Source organism: Ascaphus truei, unplaced genomic scaffold, assembly GCF_040206685.1.
Source record: "Ascaphus truei isolate aAscTru1 unplaced genomic scaffold, aAscTru1.hap1 HAP1_SCAFFOLD_282, whole genome shotgun sequence".
Taxonomy (NCBI): Eukaryota; Metazoa; Chordata; class Amphibia; order Anura; family Ascaphidae; genus Ascaphus; species Ascaphus truei.
The window spans coordinates 159,237-179,059 of NW_027455772.1; the positions used below are offsets into that span (position 1 = coordinate 159,237).

Here is a 19,823-nt window from a genome sequence, read left to right on the forward strand (position 1 = left end):
CTAATGAAAATATACATGGCATTCCTCGCAGCAAATGAAAATGTTTCATTTCTTGCTACTTTTTTCCCGCAGTGGCAAAGAAATATATCGTTTTTTCCTCTGAAAGTTCAACACAATGCAACCTTCCAAAATAGAATTCTGACATCAAGAATTCCGTCTATAGTACATTTGAGTGCACCTGTCATTTTCTCAGTCTCTGTGTATGCATGGAGCAAGATATAGGCTCATGGATTTAAGAATGAGAGGATATCATGAGACAGCAATCTCCACCTACGGCCATACTACCTTGAAAGCGCCCGATCCCGTCAGATCTCGGAAGCTAAGCAGGGTGAGGCTTGATTAGTACTGGGTTGGGAGACTGCCTGGGAATACCAGGTGCTGTGGGTGTTTTTATTTTTTGCTTCCCTAATGAAAATATACATGGCATTCCTTGCAGCAAATGAAAATGTTTCATTTTTTACTACTTTTTTCCCGCAGTGGCAAAGAAATATATCGTTTTTTCCTCAGAAAGTTCAACACAATGCAACCTTCCAAAATAGAATTCTGACATCAAGAATTCCGTCTATAGTACATTTGAGTGCACCTGTCATTTTCTCAGTCTCTGTGTATGCATGGAGCAAGATATAGGCTCATGGATTTAAGAATGAGAGGATATCATGAGACAGCAATCTCCAACTACGGCCATACTACCTTGACAGCGCCCGATCCCGTCAGATCTCGGAAGTTAAGCAGGGTGAGGCTTGATTAGTACTGGATTTGGAGACTGCCTGGGAATACCAGGTGCTGTAGGGGTTTTTATTTTTCGCTTCCCTAATGAAAATATACATGGCATTCCTCGCAGCAAATGAAAATGTTTCATTTCTTGCTACTTTTTTCCCGCAGTGGCAAAGAAATATATCGTTTTTTCCTCTGAAAGTTCAACACAATGCAACCTTCCAAAATAGAATTCTGACATCAAGAATTCCGTCTATAGTACATTTGAGTGCACCTGTCATTTTCTCAGTCTCTGTGTATGCATGGAGCAAGATATAGGCTCATGGATTTAAGAATGAGAGGATATCATGAGACAGCAATCTCCACCTACGGCCATACTACCTTGAAAGCGCCCGATCCCGTCAGATCTCGGAAGCTAAGCAGGGTGAGGCTTGATTAGTACTGGGTTGGGAGACTGCCTGGGAATACCAGGTGCTGTGGGTGTTTTTATTTTTTGCTTCCCTAATGAAAATATACATGGCATTCCTTGCAGCAAATGAAAATGTTTCATTTTTTACTACTTTTTTCCCGCAGTGGCAAAGAAATATATTGTTTTTTCCTCAGAAAGTTCAACACAATGCAACCTTCCAAAATAGAATTCTGACATCAAGAATTCCGTCTATAGTACATTTGAGTGCACCTGTCATTTTCTCAGTCTCTGTGTATGCATGGAGCAAGATATAGGCTCATGGATTTAAGAATGAGAGGATATCATGAGACAGCAATCTCCACCTACGGCCATACTACCTTGACAGCGCCCGATCCCGTCAGATCTCGGAAGCTAAGCAGGGTGAGGCTTGATTAGTACTGGGTTGGGAGACTGCCTGGGAATACCAGGTGCTGTAGGGGTTTTTATTTTTCGCTTCCCTAATGAAAATATACATGGCATTCCTCGCAGCAAATGAAAATGTTTCATTTCTTGCTACTTTTTTCCCGCAGTGGCAAAGAAATATATCGTTTTTTCCTCTGAAAGTTCAACACAATGCAACCTTCCAAAATAGAATTCTGACATCAAGAATTCCGTCTATAGTACATTTGAGTGCACCTGTCATTTTCTCAGTCTCTGTGTATGCATGGAGCAAGATATAGGCTCATGGATTTAAGAATGAGAGGATATCATGAGACAGCAATCTCCACCTACGGCCATACTACCTTGAAAGCGCCCGATCCCGTCAGATCTCGGAAGCTAAGCAGGGTGAGGCTTGATTAGTACTGGGTTGGGAGACTGCCTGGGAATACCAGGTGCTGTGGGTGTTTTTATTTTTTGCTTCCCTAATGAAAATATACATGGCATTCCTTGCAGCAAATGAAAATGTTTCATTTTTTACTACTTTTTTCCCGCAGTGGCAAAGAAATATATCGTTTTTTCCTCAGAAAGTTCAACACAATGCAACCTTCCAAAATAGAATTCTGACATCAAGAATTCCGTCTATAGTACATTTGAGTGCACCTGTCATTTTCTCAGTCTCTGTGTATGCATGGAGCAAGATATAGGCTCATGGATTTAAGAATGAGAGGATATCATGAGACAGCAATCTCCAACTACGGCCATACTACCTTGACAGCGCCCGATCCCGTCAGATCTCGGAAGTTAAGCAGGGTGAGGCTTGATTAGTACTGGATTTGGAGACTGCCTGGGAATACCAGGTGCTGTAGGGGTTTTTATTTTTCGCTTCCCTAATGAAAATATACATGGCATTCCTCGCAGCAAATGAAAATGTTTCATTTCTTGCTACTTTTTTCCCGCAGTGGCAAAGAAATATATCGTTTTTTCCTCTGAAAGTTCAACACAATGCAACCTTCCAAAATAGAATTCTGACATCAAGAATTCCGTCTATAGTACATTTGAGTGCACCTGTCATTTTCTCAGTCTCTGTGTATGCATGGAGCAAGATATAGGCTCATGGATTTAAGAATGAGAGGATATCATGAGACAGCAATCTCCACCTACGGCCATACTACCTTGAAAGCGCCCGATCCCGTCAGATCTCGGAAGCTAAGCAGGGTGAGGCTTGATTAGTACTGGGTTGGGAGACTGCCTGGGAATACCAGGTGCTGTGGGTGTTTTTATTTTTTGCTTCCCTAATGAAAATATACATGGCATTCCTTGCAGCAAATGAAAATGTTTCATTTTTTACTACTTTTTTCCCGCAGTGGCAAAGAAATATATCGTTTTTTCCTCAGAAAGTTCAACACAATGCAACCTTCCAAAATAGAATTCTGACATCAAGAATTCCGTCTATAGTACATTTGAGTGCACCTGTCATTTTCTCAGTCTCTGTGTATGCATGGAGCAAGATATAGGCTCATGGATTTAAGAATGAGAGGATATCATGAGACAGCAATCTCCACCTACGGCCATACTACCTTGACAGCGCCCGATCCCGTCAGATCTCGGAAGCTAAGCAGGGTGAGGCTTGATTAGTACTGGGTTGGGAGACTGCCTGGGAATACCAGGTGCTGTAGGGGTTTTTATTTTTCGCTTCCCTAATGAAAATATACATGGCATTCCTCGCAGCAAATGAAAATGTTTCATTTCTTGCTACTTTTTTCCCGCAGTGGCAAAGAAATATATCGTTTTTTCCTCTGAAAGTTCAACACAATGCAACCTTCCAAAATAGAATTCTGACATCAAGAATTCCGTCTATAGTACATTTGAGTGCACCTGTCATTTTCTCAGTCTCTGTGTATGCATGGAGCAAGATATAGGCTCATGGATTTAAGAATGAGAGGATATCATGAGACAGCAATCTCCACCTACGGCCATACTACCTTGAAAGCGCCCGATCCCGTCAGATCTCGGAAGCTAAGCAGGGTGAGGCTTGATTAGTACTGGGTTGGGAGACTGCCTGGGAATACCAGGTGCTGTGGGTGTTTTTATTTTTTGCTTCCCTAATGAAAATATACATGGCATTCCTTGCAGCAAATGAAAATGTTTCATTTTTTACTACTTTTTTCCCGCAGTGGCAAAGAAATATATCGTTTTTTCCTCAGAAAGTTCAACACAATGCAACCTTCCAAAATAGAATTCTGACATCAAGAATTCCGTCTATAGTACATTTGAGTGCACCTGTCATTTTCTCAGTCTCTGTGTATGCATGGAGCAAGATATAGGCTCATGGATTTAAGAATGAGAGGATATCATGAGACAGCAATCTCCACCTACGGCCATACTACCTTGACAGCGCCCGATCCTGTCAGATCTCGGAAGCTAAGCAGGGTGAGGCTTGATTAGTACTGGGTTGGGAGACTGCCTGGGAATACCAGGTGCTGTAGGGGTTTTTATTTTTCGCTTCCCTAATGAAAATATACATGGCATTCCTCGCAGCAAATGAAAATGTTTCATTTCTTGCTACTTTTTTCCCGCAGTGGCAAAGAAATCTATCGTTTTTTCCTCTGAAAGTTCAACACAATGCAACCTTCCAAAATAGAATTCTGACATCAAGAATTCCGTCTATAGTACATTTGAGTGCACCTGTCATTTTCTCAGTCTCTGTGTATGCATGGAGCAAGATATAGGCTCATGGATTTAAGAATGAGAGGATATCATGAGACAGCAATCTCCACCTACGGCCATACTACCTTGAAAGCGCCCGATCCCGTCAGATCTCGGAAGCTAAGCAGGGTGAGGCTTGATTAGTACTGGGTTGGGAGACTGCCTGGGAATACCAGGTGCTGTGGGTGTTTTTATTTTTTGCTTCCCTAATGAAAATATACATGGCATTCCTTGCAGCAAATGAAAATGTTTCATTTTTTACTACTTTTTTCCCGCAGTGGCAAAGAAATATATCGTTTTTTCCTCAGAAAGTTCAACACAATGCAACCTTCCAAAATAGAATTCTGACATCAAGAATTCCGTCTATAGTACATTTGAGTGCACCTGTCATTTTCTCAGTCTCTGTGTATGCATGGAGCAAGATATAGGCTCATGGATTTAAGAATGAGAGGATATCATGAGACAGCAATCTCCACCTACGGCCATACTACCTTGAAAGCGCCCGATCCCGTCAGATCTCGGAAGCTAAGCAGGGTGAGGCTTGATTAGTACTGGGTTGGGAGACTGCCTGGGAATACCAGGTGCTGTAGGGGTTTTTATTTTTCGCTTCCCTAATGAAAATATACATGGCATTCCTCGCAGCAAATGAAAATGTTTCATTTCTTGCTACTTTTTTCCCGCAGTGGCAAAGAAATCTATCGTTTTTTCCTCTGAAAGTTCAACACAATGCAACCTTCCAAAATAGAATTCTGACATCAAGAATTCCGTCTATAGTACATTTGAGTGCACCTGTCATTTTCTCAGTCTCTGTGTATGCATGGAGCAAGATATAGGCTCATGGATTTAAGAATGAGAGGATATCATGAGACAGCAATCTCCACCTACGGCCATACTACCTTGAAAGCGCCCGATCCCGTCAGATCTCGGAAGCTAAGCAGGGTGAGGCTTGATTAGTACTGGGTTGGGAGACTGCCTGGGAATACCAGGTGCTGTGGGTGTTTTTATTTTTTGCTTCCCTAATGAAAATATACATGGCATTCCTTGCAGCAAATGAAAATGTTTCATTTTTTACTACTTTTTTCCCGCAGTGGCAAAGAAATATATCGTTTTTTCCTCAGAAAGTTCAACACAATGCAACCTTCCAAAATAGAATTCTGACATCAAGAATTCCGTCTATAGTACATTTGAGTGCACCTGTCATTTTCTCAGTCTCTGTGTATGCATGGAGCAAGATATAGGCTCATGGATTTAAGAATGAGAGGATATCATGAGACAGCAATCTCCACCTACGGCCATACTACCTTGAAAGCGCCCGATCCCGTCAGATCTCGGAAGCTAAGCAGGGTGAGGCTTGATTAGTACTGGGTTGGGAGACTGCCTGGGAATACCAGGTGCTGTAGGGGTTTTTATTTTTCGCTTCCCTAATGAAAATATACATGGCATTCCTCGCAGCAAATGAAAATGTTTCATTTCTTGCTACTTTTTTCCCGCAGTGGCAAAGAAATCTATCGTTTTTTCCTCTGAAAGTTCAACACAATGCAACCTTCCAAAATAGAATTCTGACATCAAGAATTCCGTCTATAGTACATTTGAGTGCACCTGTCATTTTCTCAGTCTCTGTGTATGCATGGAGCAAGATATAGGCTCATGGATTTAAGAATGAGAGGATATCATGAGACAGCAATCTCCACCTACGGCCATACTACCTTGAAAGCGCCCGATCCCGTCAGATCTCGGAAGCTAAGCAGGGTGAGGCTTGATTAGTACTGGGTTGGGAGACTGCCTGGGAATACCAGGTGCTGTGGGTGTTTTTATTTTTTGCTTCCCTAATGAAAATATACATGGCATTCCTTGCAGCAAATGAAAATGTTTCATTTTTTACTACTTTTTTCCCGCAGTGGCAAAGAAATATATCGTTTTTTCCTCAGAAAGTTCAACACAATGCAACCTTCCAAAATAGAATTCTGACATCAAGAATTCCGTCTATAGTACATTTGAGTGCACCTGTCATTTTCTCAGTCTCTGTGTATGCATGGAGCAAGATATAGGCTCATGGATTTAAGAATGAGAGGATATCATGAGACAGCAATCTCCACCTACGGCCATACTACCTTGAAAGCGCCCGATCCCGTCAGATCTCGGAAGCTAAGCAGGGTGAGGCTTGATTAGTACTGGGTTGGGAGACTGCCTGGGAATACCAGGTGCTGTAGGGGTTTTTATTTTTCGCTTCCCTAATGAAAATATACATGGCATTCCTCGCAGCAAATGAAAATGTTTCATTTCTTGCTACTTTTTTCCCGGAGTGGCAAAGAAATATATTGTTTTTTCCTCTGAAAGTTCAACACAATGCAACCTTCCAAAATAGAATTCTGACATCAAGAATTCCGTCTATAGTATATTTGAGTGCACCTGTCATTTTCTCAGTCTCTGATTTAATTTCTCCATTTAAGGTAATTCTTCAAGAATGTATTTTTTTAACGGTCACAATAATACACTTATGCCTCCCATGTCATTTAGAAATATATCATACAGGCCTCAGAACACTCAGCATGTTATATGGTGAGCTTGTGGCTCACAGAGTTGGGGTGTGCAGTGTTCAAGCTGATACTTGGAAGAGATAGTGAGTTCAAATCCAAACAGGAGGAGGTTGAATATAGGCACCTCTGAAATTTTTTACTACTTTTTTCCCGCAGTGGCAAAGAAATCTATCGTTTTTTCCTCTGAAAGTTCAACACAATGCAACCTTCCAAAATAGAATTCTGACATCAAGAATTCCGTCTATAGTACATTTGAGTGCACCTGTCATTTTCTCAGTCTCTGTGTATGCATGGAGCAAGATATAGGCTCATGGATTTAAGAATGAGAGGATATCATGAGACAGCAATCTCCAACTACGGCCATACTACCTTGACAGCGCCCGATCCCGTCAGATCTCGGAAGTTAAGCAGGGTGAGGCTTGATTAGTACTGGATTTGGAGACTGCCTGGGAATACCAGGTGCTGTAGGGGTTTTTATTTTTCGCTTCCCTAATGAAAATATACATGGCATTCCTCGCAGCAAATGAAAATGTTTCATTTCTTGCTACTTTTTTCCCGCAGTGTCAAAGAAATCTATCGTTTTTTCCTCTGAAAGTTCAACACAATGCAACCTTCCAAAATAGAATTCTGACATCAAGAATTCCGTCTATAGTACATTTGAGTGCACCTGTCATTTTCTCAGTCTCTGTGTATGCATGGAGCAAGATATAGGCTCATGGATTTAAGAATGAGAGGATATCATGAGACAGCAATCTCCACCTACGGCCATACTACCTTGAAAGCGCCCGATCCCGTCAGATCTCGGAAGCTAAGCAGGGTGAGGCTTGATTAGTACTGGGTTGGGAGACTGCCTGGGAATACCAGGTGCTGTGGGTGTTTTTATTTTTTGCTTCCCTAATGAAAATATACATGGCATTCCTTGCAGCAAATGAAAATGTTTCATTTTTTACTACTTTTTTCCCGCAGTGGCAAAGAAATATATCGTTTTTTCCTCAGAAAGTTCAACACAATGCAACCTTCCAAAATAGAATTCTGACATCAAGAATTCCGTCTATAGTACATTTGAGTGCACCTGTCATTTTCTCAGTCTCTGTGTATGCATGGAGCAAGATATAGGCTCATGGATTTAAGAATGAGAGGATATCATGAGACAGCAATCTCCACCTACGGCCATACTACCTTGAAAGCGCCCGATCCCGTCAGATCTCGGAAGCTAAGCAGGGTGAGGCTTGATTAGTACTGGGTTGGGAGACTGCCTGGGAATACCAGGTGCTGTAGGGGTTTTTATTTTTCGCTTCCCTAATGAAAATATACATGGCATTCCTCGCAGCAAATGAAAATGTTTCATTTCTTGCTACTTTTTTCCCGCAGTGGCAAAGAAATCTATCGTTTTTTCCTCTGAAAGTTCAACACAATGCAACCTTCCAAAATAGAATTCTGACATCAAGAATTCCGTCTATAGTACATTTGAGTGCACCTGTCATTTTCTCAGTCTCTGTGTATGCATGGAGCAAGATATAGGCTCATGGATTTAAGAATGAGAGGATATCATGAGACAGCAATCTCCACCTACGGCCATACTACCTTGACAGCGCCCGATCCCGTCAGATCTCGGAAGCTAAGCAGGGTGAGGCTTGATTAGTACTGGGTTGGGAGACTGCCTGGGAATACCAGGTGCTGTAGGGGTTTTTATTTTTCGCTTCCCTAATGAAAATATACATGGCATTCCTCGCAGCAAATGAAAATGTTTCATTTCTTGCTACTTTTTTCCCGCAGTGTCAAAGAAATCTATCGTTTTTTCCTCTGAAAGTTCAACACAATGCAACCTTCCAAAATAGAATTCTGACATCAAGAATTCCGTCTATAGTACATTTGAGTGCACCTGTCATTTTCTCAGTCTCTGTGTATGCATGGAGCAAGATATAGGCTCATGGATTTAAGAATGAGAGGATATCATGAGACAGCAATCTCCACCTACGGCCATACTACCTTGAAAGCGCCCGATCCCGTCAGATCTCGGAAGCTAAGCAGGGTGAGGCTTGATTAGTACTGGGTTGGGAGACTGCCTGGGAATACCAGGTGCTGTGGGTGTTTTTATTTTTTGCTTCCCTAATGAAAATATACATGGCATTCCTTGCAGCAAATGAAAATGTTTCATTTTTTACTACTTTTTTCCCGCAGTGGCAAAGAAATATATCGTTTTTTCCTCAGAAAGTTCAACACAATGCAACCTTCCAAAATAGAATTCTGACATCAAGAATTCCGTCTATAGTACATTTGAGTGCACCTGTCATTTTCTCAGTCTCTGTGTATGCATGGAGCAAGATATAGGCTCATGGATTTAAGAATGAGAGGATATCATGAGACAGCAATCTCCACCTACGGCCATACTACCTTGAAAGCGCCCGATCCCGTCAGATCTCGGAAGCTAAGCAGGGTGAGGCTTGATTAGTCCTGGGTTGGGAGACTGCCTGGGAATACCAGGTGCTGTAGGGGTTTTTATTTTTCGCTTCCCTAATGAAAATATACATGGCATTCCTCGCAGCAAATGAAAATGTTTCATTTCTTGCTACTTTTTTCCCGGAGTGGCAAAGAAATATATTGTTTTTTCCTCTGAAAGTTCAACACAATGCAACCTTCCAAAATAGAATTCTGACATCAAGAATTCCGTCTATAGTATATTTGAGTGCACCTGTCATTTTCTCAGTCTCTGATTTAATTTCTCCATTTAAGGTAATTCTTCAAGAATGTATTTTTTTAACGGTCACAATAATACACTTATGCCTCCCATGTCATTTAGAAATATATCATACAGGCCTCAGAACACTCAGCATGTTATATGGTGAGCTTGTGGCTCACAGAGTTGGGGTGTGCAGTGTTCAAGCTGATACTTGGAAGAGATAGTGAGTTCAAATCCAAACAGGAGGAGGTTGAATATAGGCACCTCTGAAATTTTTTACTACTTTTTTCCCGCAGTGGCAAAGAAATCTATCGTTTTTTCCTCTGAAAGTTCAACACAATGCAACCTTCCAAAATAGAATTCTGACATCAAGAATTCCGTCTATAGTACATTTGAGTGCACCTGTCATTTTCTCAGTCTCTGTGTATGCATGGAGCAAGATATAGGCTCATGGATTTAAGAATGAGAGGATATCATGAGACAGCAATCTCCACCTACGGCCATACTACCTTGACAGCGCCCGATCCCGTCAGATCTCGGAAGCTAAGCAGGGTGAGGCTTGATTAGTACTGGGTTGGGAGACTGCCTGGGAATACCAGGTGCTGTAGGGGTTTTTATTTTTCGCTTCCCTAATGAAAATATACATGGCATTCCTCGCAGCAAATGAAAATGTTTCAATTCTTGCTACTTTTTTCCCGCAGTGGCAAAGAAATATATCGTTTTTTCCTCTGAAAGTTCAACACAATGCAACCTTCCAAAATAGAATTCTGACATCAAGAATTCCGTCTATAGTACATTTGAGTGCACCTGTCATTTTCTCAGTCTCTGTGTATGCATGGAGCAAGATATAGGCTCATGGATTTAAGAATGAGAGGATATCATGAGACAGCAATCTCCACCTACGGCCATACTACCTTGACAGCGCCCGATCCCGTCAGATCTCGGAAGCTAAGCAGGGTGAGGCTTGATTAGTACTGGGTTGGGAGACTGCCTGGGAATACCAGGTGCTGTAGGGGTTTTTATTTTTCGCTTCCCTAATGAAAATATACATGGCATTCCTCGCAGCAAATGAAAATGTTTCATTTCTTGCTACTTTTTTCCCGCAGTGGCAAAGAAATATATCGTTTTTTCCTCTGAAAGTTCAACACAATGCAACCTTCCAAAATAGAATTCTGACATCAAGAATTCCGTCTATAGTACATTTGAGTGCACCTGTCATTTTCTCAGTCTCTGTGTATGCATGGAGCAAGATATAGGCTCATGGATTTAAGAATGAGAGGATATCATGAGACAGCAATCTCCACCTACGGCCATACTACCTTGAAAGCGCCCGATCCCGTCAGATCTCGGAAGCTAAGCAGGGTGAGGCTTGATTAGTACTGGGTTGGGAGACTGCCTGGGAATACCAGGTGCTGTAGGGGTTTTTATTTTTCGCTTCCCTAATGAAAATATACATGGCATTCCTCGCAGCAAATGAAAATGTTTCATTTCTTGCTACTTTTTTCCCGCAGTGGCAAAGAAATATATCGTTTTTTCCTCAGAAAGTTCAACACAATGCAACCTTCCAAAATAGAATTCTGACATCAAGAATTCCGTCTATAGTACATTTGAGTGCACCTGTCATTTTCTCAGTCTCTGTGTATGCATGGAGCAAGATATAGGCTCATGGATTTAAGAATGAGAGGATATCATGAGACAGCAATCTCCACCTACGGCCATACTACCTTGACAGCGCCCGATCCCGTCAGATCTCGGAAGCTAAGCAGGGTGAGGCTTGATTAGTACTGGGTTGGGAGACTGCCTGGGAATACCAGGTGCTGTAGGGGTTTTTATTTTTCGCTTCCCTAATGAAAATATACATGGCATTCCTCGCAGCAAATGAAAATGTTTCAATTCTTGCTACTTTTTTCCCGCAGTGGCAAAGAAATATATCGTTTTTTCCTCTGAAAGTTCAACACAATGCAACCTTCCAAAATAGAATTCTGACATCAAGAATTCCGTCTATAGTACATTTGAGTGCACCTGTCATTTTCTCAGTCTCTGTGTATGCATGGAGCAAGATATAGGCTCATGGATTTAAGAATGAGAGGATATCATGAGACAGCAATCTCCACCTACGGCCATACTACCTTGACAGCGCCCGATCCCGTCAGATCTCGGAAGCTAAGCAGGGTGAGGCTTGATTAGTACTGGGTTGGGAGACTGCCTGGGAATACCAGGTGCTGTAGGGGTTTTTATTTTTCGCTTCCCTAATGAAAATATACATGGCATTCCTCGCAGCAAATGAAAATGTTTCATTTCTTGCTACTTTTTTCCCGCAGTGGCAAAGAAATATATCGTTTTTTCCTCTGAAAGTTCAACACAATGCAACCTTCCAAAATAGAATTCTGACATCAAGAATTCCGTCTATAGTACATTTGAGTGCACCTGTCATTTTCTCAGTCTCTGTGTATGCATGGAGCAAGATATAGGCTCATGGATTTAAGAATGAGAGGATATCATGAGACAGCAATCTCCACCTACGGCCATACTACCTTGACAGCGCCCGATCCCGTCAGATCTCGGAAGCTAAGCAGGGTGAGGCTTGATTAGTACTGGGTTGGGAGACTGCCTGGGAATACCAGGTGCTGTAGGGGTTTTTATTTTTCGCTTCCCTAATGAAAATATACATGGCATTCCTCGCAGCAAATGAAAATGTTTCAATTCTTGCTACTTTTTTCCCGCAGTGGCAAAGAAATATATCGTTTTTTCCTCTGAAAGTTCAACACAATGCAACCTTCCAAAATAGAATTCTGACATCAAGAATTCCGTCTATAGTACATTTGAGTGCACCTGTCATTTTCTCAGTCTCTGTGTATGCATGGAGCAAGATATAGGCTCATGGATTTAAGAATGAGAGGATATCATGAGACAGCAATCTCCACCTACGGCCATACTACCTTGACAGCGCCCGATCCCGTCAGATCTCGGAAGCTAAGCAGGGTGAGGCTTGATTAGTACTGGGTTGGGAGACTGCCTGGGAATACCAGGTGCTGTAGGGGTTTTTATTTTTCGCTTCCCTAATGAAAATATACATGGCATTCCTCGCAGCAAATGAAAATGTTTCATTTCTTGCTACTTTTTTCCCGCAGTGGCAAAGAAATATATCGTTTTTTCCTCTGAAAGTTCAACACAATGCAACCTTCCAAAATAGAATTCTGACATCAAGAATTCCGTCTATAGTACATTTGAGTGCACCTGTCATTTTCTCAGTCTCTGTGTATGCATGGAGCAAGATATAGGCTCATGGATTTAAGAATGAGAGGATATCATGAGACAGCAATCTCCACCTACGGCCATACTACCTTGAAAGCGCCCGATCCCGTCAGATCTCGGAAGCTAAGCAGGGTGAGGCTTGATTAGTACTGGGTTGGGAGACTGCCTGGGAATACCAGGTGCTGTAGGGGTTTTTATTTTTCGCTTCCCTAATGAAAATATACATGGCATTCCTCGCAGCAAATGAAAATGTTTCATTTCTTGCTACTTTTTTCCCGCAGTGGCAAAGAAATATATCGTTTTTTCCTCAGAAAGTTCAACACAATGCAACCTTCCAAAATAGAATTCTGACATCAAGAATTCCGTCTATAGTACATTTGAGTGCACCTGTCATTTTCTCAGTCTCTGTGTATGCATGGAGCAAGATATAGGCTCATGGATTTAAGAATGAGAGGATATCATGAGACAGCAATCTCCACCTACGGCCATACTACCTTGACAGCGCCCGATCCCGTCAGATCTCGGAAGCTAAGCAGGGTGAGGCTTGATTAGTACTGGGTTGGGAGACTGCCTGGGAATACCAGGTGCTGTAGGGGTTTTTATTTTTCGCTTCCCTAATGAAAATATACATGGCATTCCTCGCAGCAAATGAAAATGTTTCAATTCTTGCTACTTTTTTCCCGCAGTGGCAAAGAAATATATCGTTTTTTCCTCTGAAAGTTCAACACAATGCAACCTTCCAAAATAGAATTCTGACATCAAGAATTCCGTCTATAGTACATTTGAGTGCACCTGTCATTTTCTCAGTCTCTGTGTATGCATGGAGCAAGATATAGGCTCATGGATTTAAGAATGAGAGGATATCATGAGACAGCAATCTCCACCTACGGCCATACTACCTTGACAGCGCCCGATCCCGTCAGATCTCGGAAGCTAAGCAGGGTGAGGCTTGATTAGTACTGGGTTGGGAGACTGCCTGGGAATACCAGGTGCTGTAGGGGTTTTTATTTTTCGCTTCCCTAATGAAAATATACATGGCATTCCTCGCAGCAAATGAAAATGTTTCATTTCTTGCTACTTTTTTCCCGCAGTGGCAAAGAAATATATCGTTTTTTCCTCTGAAAGTTCAACACAATGCAACCTTCCAAAATAGAATTCTGACATCAAGAATTCCGTCTATAGTACATTTGAGTGCACCTGTCATTTTCTCAGTCTCTGTGTATGCATGGAGCAAGATATAGGCTCATGGATTTAAGAATGAGAGGATATCATGAGACAGCAATCTCCACCTACGGCCATACTACCTTGAAAGCGCCCGATCCCGTCAGATCTCGGAAGCTAAGCAGGGTGAGGCTTGATTAGTACTGGGTTGGGAGACTGCCTGGGAATACCAGGTGCTGTAGGGGTTTTTATTTTTCGCTTCCCTAATGAAAATATACATGGCATTCCTCGCAGCAAATGAAAATGTTTCATTTCTTGCTACTTTTTTCCCGCAGTGGCAAAGAAATATATCGTTTTTTCCTCAGAAAGTTCAACACAATGCAACCTTCCAAAATAGAATTCTGACATCAAGAATTCCGTCTATAGTACATTTGAGTGCACCTGTCATTTTCTCAGTCTCTGTGTATGCATGGAGCAAGATATAGGCTCATGGATTTAAGAATGAGAGGATATCATGAGACAGCAATCTCCACCTACGGCCATACTACCTTGACAGCGCCCGATCCCGTCAGATCTCGGAAGCTAAGCAGGGTGAGGCTTGATTAGTACTGGGTTGGGAGACTGCCTGGGAATACCAGGTGCTGTAGGGGTTTTTATTTTTCGCTTCCCTAATGAAAATATACATGGCATTCCTCGCAGCAAATGAAAATGTTTCAATTCTTGCTACTTTTTTCCCGCAGTGGCAAAGAAATATATCGTTTTTTCCTCTGAAAGTTCAACACAATGCAACCTTCCAAAATAGAATTCTGACATCAAGAATTCCGTCTATAGTACATTTGAGTGCACCTGTCATTTTCTCAGTCTCTGTGTATGCATGGAGCAAGATATAGGCTCATGGATTTAAGAATGAGAGGATATCATGAGACAGCAATCTCCACCTACGGCCATACTACCTTGACAGCGCCCGATCCCGTCAGATCTCGGAAGCTAAGCAGGGTGAGGCTTGATTAGTACTGGGTTGGGAGACTGCCTGGGAATACCAGGTGCTGTAGGGGTTTTTATTTTTCGCTTCCCTAATGAAAATATACATGGCATTCCTCGCAGCAAATGAAAATGTTTCATTTCTTGCTACTTTTTTCCCGCAGTGGCAAAGAAATATATCGTTTTTTCCTCTGAAAGTTCAACACAATGCAACCTTCCAAAATAGAATTCTGACATCAAGAATTCCGTCTATAGTACATTTGAGTGCACCTGTCATTTTCTCAGTCTCTGTGTATGCATGGAGCAAGATATAGGCTCATGGATTTAAGAATGAGAGGATATCATGAGACAGCAATCTCCACCTACGGCCATACTACCTTGACAGCGCCCGATCCCGTCAGATCTCGGAAGCTAAGCAGGGTGAGGCTTGATTAGTACTGGGTTGGGAGACTGCCTGGGAATACCAGGTGCTGTAGGGGTTTTTATTTTTCGCTTCCCTAATGAAAATATACATGGCATTCCTCGCAGCAAATGAAAATGTTTCAATTCTTGCTACTTTTTTCCCGCAGTGGCAAAGAAATATATCGTTTTTTCCTCTGAAAGTTCAACACAATGCAACCTTCCAAAATAGAATTCTGACATCAAGAATTCCGTCTATAGTACATTTGAGTGCACCTGTCATTTTCTCAGTCTCTGTGTATGCATGGAGCAAGATATAGGCTCATGGATTTAAGAATGAGAGGATATCATGAGACAGCAATCTCCACCTACGGCCATACTACCTTGACAGCGCCCGATCCCGTCAGATCTCGGAAGCTAAGCAGGGTGAGGCTTGATTAGTACTGGGTTGGGAGACTGCCTGGGAATACCAGGTGCTGTAGGGGTTTTTATTTTTCGCTTCCCTAATGAAAATATACATGGCATTCCTCGCAGCAAATGAAAATGTTTCATTTCTTGCTACTTTTTTCCCGCAGTGGCAAAGAAATATATCGTTTTTTCCTCTGAAAGTTCAACACAATGCAACCTTCCAAAATAGAATTCTGACATCAAGAATTCCGTCTATAGTACATTTGAGTGCACCTGTCATTTTCTCAGTCTCTGTGTATGCATGGAGCAAGATATAGGCTCATGGATTTAAGAATGAGAGGATATCATGAGACAGCAATCTCCACCTACGGCCATACTACCTTGAAAGCGCCCGATCCCGTCAGATCTCGGAAGCTAAGCAGGGTGAGGCTTGATTAGTACTGGGTTGGGAGACTGCCTGGGAATACCAGGTGCTGTAGGGGTTTTTATTTTTCGCTTCCCTAATGAAAATATACATGGCATTCCTCGCAGCAAATGAAAATGTTTCATTTCTTGCTACTTTTTTCCCGCAGTGGCAAAGAAATATATCGTTTTTTCCTCAGAAAGTTCAACACAATGCAACCTTCCAAAATAGAATTCTGACATCAAGAATTCCGTCTATAGTACATTTGAGTGCACCTGTCATTTTCTCAGTCTCTGTGTATGCATGGAGCAAGATATAGGCTCATGGATTTAAGAATGAGAGGATATCATGAGACAGCAATCTCCACCTACGGCCATACTACCTTGACAGCGCCCGATCCCGTCAGATCTCGGAAGCTAAGCAGGGTGAGGCTTGATTAGTACTGGGTTGGGAGACTGCCTGGGAATACCAGGTGCTGTAGGGGTTTTTATTTTTCGCTTCCCTAATGAAAATATACATGGCATTCCTCGCAGCAAATGAAAATGTTTCAATTCTTGCTACTTTTTTCCCGCAGTGGCAAAGAAATATATCGTTTTTTCCTCTGAAAGTTCAACACAATGCAACCTTCCAAAATAGAATTCTGACATCAAGAATTCCGTCTATAGTACATTTGAGTGCACCTGTCATTTTCTCAGTCTCTGTGTATGCATGGAGCAAGATATAGGCTCATGGATTTAAGAATGAGAGGATATCATGAGACAGCAATCTCCACCTACGGCCATACTACCTTGACAGCGCCCGATCCCGTCAGATCTCGGAAGCTAAGCAGGGTGAGGCTTGATTAGTACTGGGTTGGGAGACTGCCTGGGAATACCAGGTGCTGTAGGGGTTTTTATTTTTCGCTTCCCTAATGAAAATATACATGGCATTCCTCGCAGCAAATGAAAATGTTTCATTTCTTGCTACTTTTTTCCCGCAGTGGCAAAGAAATATATCGTTTTTTCCTCTGAAAGTTCAACACAATGCAACCTTCCAAAATAGAATTCTGACATCAAGAATTCCGTCTATAGTACATTTGAGTGCACCTGTCATTTTCTCAGTCTCTGTGTATGCATGGAGCAAGATATAGGCTCATGGATTTAAGAATGAGAGGATATCATGAGACAGCAATCTCCACCTACGGCCATACTACCTTGACAGCGCCCGATCCCGTCAGATCTCGGAAGCTAAGCAGGGTGAGGCTTGATTAGTACTGGGTTGGGAGACTGCCTGGGAATACCAGGTGCTGTAGGGGTTTTTATTTTTCGCTTCCCTAATGAAAATATACATGGCATTCCTCGCAGCAAATGAAAATGTTTCATTTCTTGCTACTTTTTTCCCGCAGTGGCAAAGAAATCTATCGTTTTTTCCTCTGAAAGTTCAACACAATGCAACCTTCCAAAATAGAATTCTGACATCAAGAATTCCGTCTATAGTACATTTGAGTGCACCTGTCATTTTCTCAGTCTCTGTGTATGCATGGAGCAAGATATAGGCTCATGGATTTAAGAATGAGAGGATATCATGAGACAGCAATCTCCACCTACGGCCATACTACCTTGAAAGCGCCCGATCCCGTCAGATCTCGGAAGCTAAGCAGGGTGAGGCTTGATTAGTACTGGGTTGGGAGACTGCCTGGGAATACCAGGTGCTGTGGGTGTTTTTATTTTTTGCTTCCCTAATGAAAATATACATGGCATTCCTTGCAGCAAATGAAAATGTTTCATTTTTTACTACTTTTTTCCCGCAGTGGCAAAGAAATATATCGTTTTTTCCTCAGAAAGTTCAACACAATGCAACCTTCCAAAATAGAATTCTGACATCAAGAATTCCGTCTATAGTACATTTGAGTGCACCTGTCATTTTCTCAGTCTCTGTGTATGCATGGAGCAAGATATAGGCTCATGGATTTAAGAATGAGAGGATATCATGAGACAGCAATCTCCACCTACGGCCATACTACCTTGAAAGCGCCCGATCCCGTCAGATCTCGGAAGCTAAGCAGGGTGAGGCTTGATTAGTCCTGGGTTGGGAGACTGCCTGGGAATACCAGGTGCTGTAGGGGTTTTTATTTTTCGCTTCCCTAATGAAAATATACATGGCATTCCTCGCAGCAAATGAAAATGTTTCATTTCTTGCTACTTTTTTCCCGGAGTGGCAAAGAAATATATTGTTTTTTCCTCTGAAAGTTCAACACAATGCAACCTTCCAAAATAGAATTCTGACATCAAGAATTCCGTCTATAGTATATTTGAGTGCACCTGTCATTTTCTCAGTCTCTGATTTAATTTCTCCATTTAAGGTAATTCTTCAAGAATGTATTTTTTTAACGGTCACAATAATACACTTATGCCTCCCATGTCATTTAGAAATATATCATACAGGCCTCAGAACACTCAGCATGTTATATGGTGAGCTTGTGGCTCACAGAGTTGGGGTGTGCAGTGTTCAAGCTGATACTTGGAAGAGATAGTGAGTTCAAATCCAAACAGGAGGAGGTTGAATATAGGCACCTCTGAAATTTTTTACTACTTTTTTCCCGCAGTGGCAAAGAAATCTATCGTTTTTTCCTCTGAAAGTTCAACACAATGCAACCTTCCAAAATAGAATTCTGACATCAAGAATTCCGTCTATAGTACATTTGAGTGCACCTGTCATTTTCTCAGTCTCTGTGTATGCATGGAGCAAGATATAGGCTCATGGATTTAAGAATGAGAGGATATCATGAGACAGCAATCTCCACCTACGGCCATACTACCTTGACAGCGCCCGATCCCGTCAGATCTCGGAAGCTAAGCAGGTTGAGGCTTGATTAGTACTGGGTTGGGAGACTGCCTGGGAATACCAGGTGCTGTAGGGGTTTTTATTTTTCGCTTCCCTAATGAAAATATACATGGCATTCCTCGCAGCAAATGAAAATGTTTCAATTCTTGCTACTTTTTTCCCGCAGTGGCAAAGAAATATATCGTTTTTTCCTCTGAAAGTTCAACACAATGCAACCTTCCAAAATAGAATTCTGACATCAAGAATTCCGTCTATAGTACATTTGAGTGCACCTGTCATTTTCTCAGTCTCTGTGTATGCATGGAGCAAGATATAGGCTCATGGATTTAAGAATGAGAGGATATCATGAGACAGCAATCTCCACCTACGGCCATACTACCTTGACAGCGCCCGATCCCGTCAGATCTCGGAAGCTAAGCAGGGTGAGGCTTGATTAGTACTGGGTTGGGAGACTGCCTGGGAATACCAGGTGCTGTAGGGGTTTTTATTTTTCGCTTCCCTAATGAAAATATACATGGCATTCCTCGCAGCAAATGAAAATGTTTCATTTCTTGCTACTTTTTTCCCGCAGTGGCAAAGAAATATATCGTTTTTTCCTCTGAAAGTTCAACACAATGCAACCTTCCAAAATAGAATTCTGACATCAAGAATTCCGTCTATAGTACATTTGAGTGCACCTGTCATTTTCTCAGTCTCTGTGTATGCATGGAGCAAGATATAGGCTCATGGATTTAAGAATGAGAGGATATCATGAGACAGCAATCTCCACCTACGGCCATACTACCTTGACAGCGCCCGATCCCGTCAGATCTCGGAAGCTAAGCAGGGTGAGGCTTGATTAGTACTGGGTTGGGAGACTGCCTGGGAATACCAGGTGCTGTAGGGGTTTTTATTTTTCGCTTCCCTAATGAAAATATACATGGCATT

At 42.0% G+C, this 19,823-nt stretch overlaps 43 non-coding genes and 3 pseudogenes across 43 annotated transcripts; all 46 read left to right on the forward strand.

Annotated features, from left to right (window-relative positions):
- Positions 1-268: 268 nt before the first annotated feature.
- LOC142482519 (5S ribosomal RNA) lies at positions 269-387 on the forward strand. Its single transcript, XR_012796730.1, has one exon. It is a non-coding gene; the product is annotated as a 5S ribosomal RNA (ribosomal RNA).
- Positions 388-673: 286 nt separating this feature from the next.
- LOC142482487 (5S ribosomal RNA) lies at positions 674-792 on the forward strand (annotated as a pseudogene).
- Positions 793-1,078: 286 nt separating this feature from the next.
- On the forward strand, positions 1,079-1,197 carry LOC142482521 (5S ribosomal RNA). The gene has a single exon (XR_012796732.1). It is a non-coding gene; the product is annotated as a 5S ribosomal RNA (ribosomal RNA).
- A 286-nt stretch (positions 1,198-1,483) lies between these two features.
- Positions 1,484-1,602, forward strand: LOC142481883 (5S ribosomal RNA). Its single transcript, XR_012796138.1, has one exon. It is a non-coding gene; the product is annotated as a 5S ribosomal RNA (ribosomal RNA).
- A 286-nt stretch (positions 1,603-1,888) lies between these two features.
- Positions 1,889-2,007, forward strand: LOC142482522 (5S ribosomal RNA). The gene has a single exon (XR_012796733.1). It is a non-coding gene; the product is annotated as a 5S ribosomal RNA (ribosomal RNA).
- A 286-nt stretch (positions 2,008-2,293) lies between these two features.
- Positions 2,294-2,412, forward strand: LOC142482489 (5S ribosomal RNA; annotated as a pseudogene).
- A 286-nt stretch (positions 2,413-2,698) lies between these two features.
- On the forward strand, positions 2,699-2,817 carry LOC142482523 (5S ribosomal RNA). Its single transcript, XR_012796734.1, has one exon. It is a non-coding gene; the product is annotated as a 5S ribosomal RNA (ribosomal RNA).
- A 286-nt stretch (positions 2,818-3,103) lies between these two features.
- Positions 3,104-3,222, forward strand: LOC142481884 (5S ribosomal RNA). Its single transcript, XR_012796139.1, has one exon. It is a non-coding gene; the product is annotated as a 5S ribosomal RNA (ribosomal RNA).
- Positions 3,223-3,508: 286 nt separating this feature from the next.
- LOC142482524 (5S ribosomal RNA) lies at positions 3,509-3,627 on the forward strand. Its single transcript, XR_012796735.1, has one exon. It is a non-coding gene; the product is annotated as a 5S ribosomal RNA (ribosomal RNA).
- Positions 3,628-3,913: 286 nt separating this feature from the next.
- Positions 3,914-4,032, forward strand: LOC142482469 (5S ribosomal RNA). Its single transcript, XR_012796705.1, has one exon. It is a non-coding gene; the product is annotated as a 5S ribosomal RNA (ribosomal RNA).
- Positions 4,033-4,318: 286 nt separating this feature from the next.
- Positions 4,319-4,437, forward strand: LOC142482525 (5S ribosomal RNA). Its single transcript, XR_012796736.1, has one exon. It is a non-coding gene; the product is annotated as a 5S ribosomal RNA (ribosomal RNA).
- Positions 4,438-4,723: 286 nt separating this feature from the next.
- On the forward strand, positions 4,724-4,842 carry LOC142482712 (5S ribosomal RNA). Its single transcript, XR_012796918.1, has one exon. It is a non-coding gene; the product is annotated as a 5S ribosomal RNA (ribosomal RNA).
- Positions 4,843-5,128: 286 nt separating this feature from the next.
- LOC142482526 (5S ribosomal RNA) lies at positions 5,129-5,247 on the forward strand. The gene has a single exon (XR_012796737.1). It is a non-coding gene; the product is annotated as a 5S ribosomal RNA (ribosomal RNA).
- Positions 5,248-5,533: 286 nt separating this feature from the next.
- LOC142482713 (5S ribosomal RNA) lies at positions 5,534-5,652 on the forward strand. The gene has a single exon (XR_012796919.1). It is a non-coding gene; the product is annotated as a 5S ribosomal RNA (ribosomal RNA).
- Positions 5,653-5,938: 286 nt separating this feature from the next.
- On the forward strand, positions 5,939-6,057 carry LOC142482527 (5S ribosomal RNA). Its single transcript, XR_012796738.1, has one exon. It is a non-coding gene; the product is annotated as a 5S ribosomal RNA (ribosomal RNA).
- A 286-nt stretch (positions 6,058-6,343) lies between these two features.
- Positions 6,344-6,462, forward strand: LOC142482715 (5S ribosomal RNA). The gene has a single exon (XR_012796920.1). It is a non-coding gene; the product is annotated as a 5S ribosomal RNA (ribosomal RNA).
- Positions 6,463-7,138: 676 nt separating this feature from the next.
- On the forward strand, positions 7,139-7,257 carry LOC142482491 (5S ribosomal RNA; annotated as a pseudogene).
- A 286-nt stretch (positions 7,258-7,543) lies between these two features.
- On the forward strand, positions 7,544-7,662 carry LOC142482528 (5S ribosomal RNA). Its single transcript, XR_012796739.1, has one exon. It is a non-coding gene; the product is annotated as a 5S ribosomal RNA (ribosomal RNA).
- A 286-nt stretch (positions 7,663-7,948) lies between these two features.
- LOC142482717 (5S ribosomal RNA) lies at positions 7,949-8,067 on the forward strand. The gene has a single exon (XR_012796922.1). It is a non-coding gene; the product is annotated as a 5S ribosomal RNA (ribosomal RNA).
- A 286-nt stretch (positions 8,068-8,353) lies between these two features.
- LOC142481885 (5S ribosomal RNA) lies at positions 8,354-8,472 on the forward strand. Its single transcript, XR_012796140.1, has one exon. It is a non-coding gene; the product is annotated as a 5S ribosomal RNA (ribosomal RNA).
- Positions 8,473-8,758: 286 nt separating this feature from the next.
- LOC142482529 (5S ribosomal RNA) lies at positions 8,759-8,877 on the forward strand. Its single transcript, XR_012796740.1, has one exon. It is a non-coding gene; the product is annotated as a 5S ribosomal RNA (ribosomal RNA).
- A 286-nt stretch (positions 8,878-9,163) lies between these two features.
- On the forward strand, positions 9,164-9,282 carry LOC142482405 (5S ribosomal RNA). Its single transcript, XR_012796642.1, has one exon. It is a non-coding gene; the product is annotated as a 5S ribosomal RNA (ribosomal RNA).
- Positions 9,283-9,958: 676 nt separating this feature from the next.
- Positions 9,959-10,077, forward strand: LOC142481886 (5S ribosomal RNA). The gene has a single exon (XR_012796141.1). It is a non-coding gene; the product is annotated as a 5S ribosomal RNA (ribosomal RNA).
- Positions 10,078-10,363: 286 nt separating this feature from the next.
- LOC142481887 (5S ribosomal RNA) lies at positions 10,364-10,482 on the forward strand. Its single transcript, XR_012796142.1, has one exon. It is a non-coding gene; the product is annotated as a 5S ribosomal RNA (ribosomal RNA).
- Positions 10,483-10,768: 286 nt separating this feature from the next.
- Positions 10,769-10,887, forward strand: LOC142482718 (5S ribosomal RNA). The gene has a single exon (XR_012796923.1). It is a non-coding gene; the product is annotated as a 5S ribosomal RNA (ribosomal RNA).
- A 286-nt stretch (positions 10,888-11,173) lies between these two features.
- LOC142481888 (5S ribosomal RNA) lies at positions 11,174-11,292 on the forward strand. Its single transcript, XR_012796143.1, has one exon. It is a non-coding gene; the product is annotated as a 5S ribosomal RNA (ribosomal RNA).
- Positions 11,293-11,578: 286 nt separating this feature from the next.
- LOC142481890 (5S ribosomal RNA) lies at positions 11,579-11,697 on the forward strand. Its single transcript, XR_012796145.1, has one exon. It is a non-coding gene; the product is annotated as a 5S ribosomal RNA (ribosomal RNA).
- A 286-nt stretch (positions 11,698-11,983) lies between these two features.
- LOC142481891 (5S ribosomal RNA) lies at positions 11,984-12,102 on the forward strand. The gene has a single exon (XR_012796146.1). It is a non-coding gene; the product is annotated as a 5S ribosomal RNA (ribosomal RNA).
- A 286-nt stretch (positions 12,103-12,388) lies between these two features.
- Positions 12,389-12,507, forward strand: LOC142481892 (5S ribosomal RNA). The gene has a single exon (XR_012796147.1). It is a non-coding gene; the product is annotated as a 5S ribosomal RNA (ribosomal RNA).
- Positions 12,508-12,793: 286 nt separating this feature from the next.
- Positions 12,794-12,912, forward strand: LOC142482719 (5S ribosomal RNA). Its single transcript, XR_012796924.1, has one exon. It is a non-coding gene; the product is annotated as a 5S ribosomal RNA (ribosomal RNA).
- Positions 12,913-13,198: 286 nt separating this feature from the next.
- Positions 13,199-13,317, forward strand: LOC142481893 (5S ribosomal RNA). The gene has a single exon (XR_012796148.1). It is a non-coding gene; the product is annotated as a 5S ribosomal RNA (ribosomal RNA).
- Positions 13,318-13,603: 286 nt separating this feature from the next.
- Positions 13,604-13,722, forward strand: LOC142481894 (5S ribosomal RNA). Its single transcript, XR_012796149.1, has one exon. It is a non-coding gene; the product is annotated as a 5S ribosomal RNA (ribosomal RNA).
- Positions 13,723-14,008: 286 nt separating this feature from the next.
- Positions 14,009-14,127, forward strand: LOC142482720 (5S ribosomal RNA). The gene has a single exon (XR_012796925.1). It is a non-coding gene; the product is annotated as a 5S ribosomal RNA (ribosomal RNA).
- A 286-nt stretch (positions 14,128-14,413) lies between these two features.
- On the forward strand, positions 14,414-14,532 carry LOC142481895 (5S ribosomal RNA). The gene has a single exon (XR_012796150.1). It is a non-coding gene; the product is annotated as a 5S ribosomal RNA (ribosomal RNA).
- Positions 14,533-14,818: 286 nt separating this feature from the next.
- On the forward strand, positions 14,819-14,937 carry LOC142481896 (5S ribosomal RNA). Its single transcript, XR_012796151.1, has one exon. It is a non-coding gene; the product is annotated as a 5S ribosomal RNA (ribosomal RNA).
- A 286-nt stretch (positions 14,938-15,223) lies between these two features.
- Positions 15,224-15,342, forward strand: LOC142481897 (5S ribosomal RNA). The gene has a single exon (XR_012796152.1). It is a non-coding gene; the product is annotated as a 5S ribosomal RNA (ribosomal RNA).
- A 286-nt stretch (positions 15,343-15,628) lies between these two features.
- Positions 15,629-15,747, forward strand: LOC142481898 (5S ribosomal RNA). The gene has a single exon (XR_012796153.1). It is a non-coding gene; the product is annotated as a 5S ribosomal RNA (ribosomal RNA).
- A 286-nt stretch (positions 15,748-16,033) lies between these two features.
- Positions 16,034-16,152, forward strand: LOC142482721 (5S ribosomal RNA). The gene has a single exon (XR_012796926.1). It is a non-coding gene; the product is annotated as a 5S ribosomal RNA (ribosomal RNA).
- Positions 16,153-16,438: 286 nt separating this feature from the next.
- On the forward strand, positions 16,439-16,557 carry LOC142481899 (5S ribosomal RNA). The gene has a single exon (XR_012796154.1). It is a non-coding gene; the product is annotated as a 5S ribosomal RNA (ribosomal RNA).
- Positions 16,558-16,843: 286 nt separating this feature from the next.
- Positions 16,844-16,962, forward strand: LOC142481901 (5S ribosomal RNA). Its single transcript, XR_012796156.1, has one exon. It is a non-coding gene; the product is annotated as a 5S ribosomal RNA (ribosomal RNA).
- Positions 16,963-17,248: 286 nt separating this feature from the next.
- On the forward strand, positions 17,249-17,367 carry LOC142481902 (5S ribosomal RNA). The gene has a single exon (XR_012796157.1). It is a non-coding gene; the product is annotated as a 5S ribosomal RNA (ribosomal RNA).
- A 286-nt stretch (positions 17,368-17,653) lies between these two features.
- Positions 17,654-17,772, forward strand: LOC142482530 (5S ribosomal RNA). The gene has a single exon (XR_012796741.1). It is a non-coding gene; the product is annotated as a 5S ribosomal RNA (ribosomal RNA).
- Positions 17,773-18,058: 286 nt separating this feature from the next.
- LOC142482406 (5S ribosomal RNA) lies at positions 18,059-18,177 on the forward strand. The gene has a single exon (XR_012796643.1). It is a non-coding gene; the product is annotated as a 5S ribosomal RNA (ribosomal RNA).
- Positions 18,178-18,853: 676 nt separating this feature from the next.
- Positions 18,854-18,972, forward strand: LOC142482476 (5S ribosomal RNA). The gene has a single exon (XR_012796711.1). It is a non-coding gene; the product is annotated as a 5S ribosomal RNA (ribosomal RNA).
- A 286-nt stretch (positions 18,973-19,258) lies between these two features.
- Positions 19,259-19,377, forward strand: LOC142481904 (5S ribosomal RNA). The gene has a single exon (XR_012796158.1). It is a non-coding gene; the product is annotated as a 5S ribosomal RNA (ribosomal RNA).
- Positions 19,378-19,663: 286 nt separating this feature from the next.
- LOC142481905 (5S ribosomal RNA) lies at positions 19,664-19,782 on the forward strand. Its single transcript, XR_012796159.1, has one exon. It is a non-coding gene; the product is annotated as a 5S ribosomal RNA (ribosomal RNA).
- The last annotated feature ends 41 nt before the right edge of the window (positions 19,783-19,823 follow it).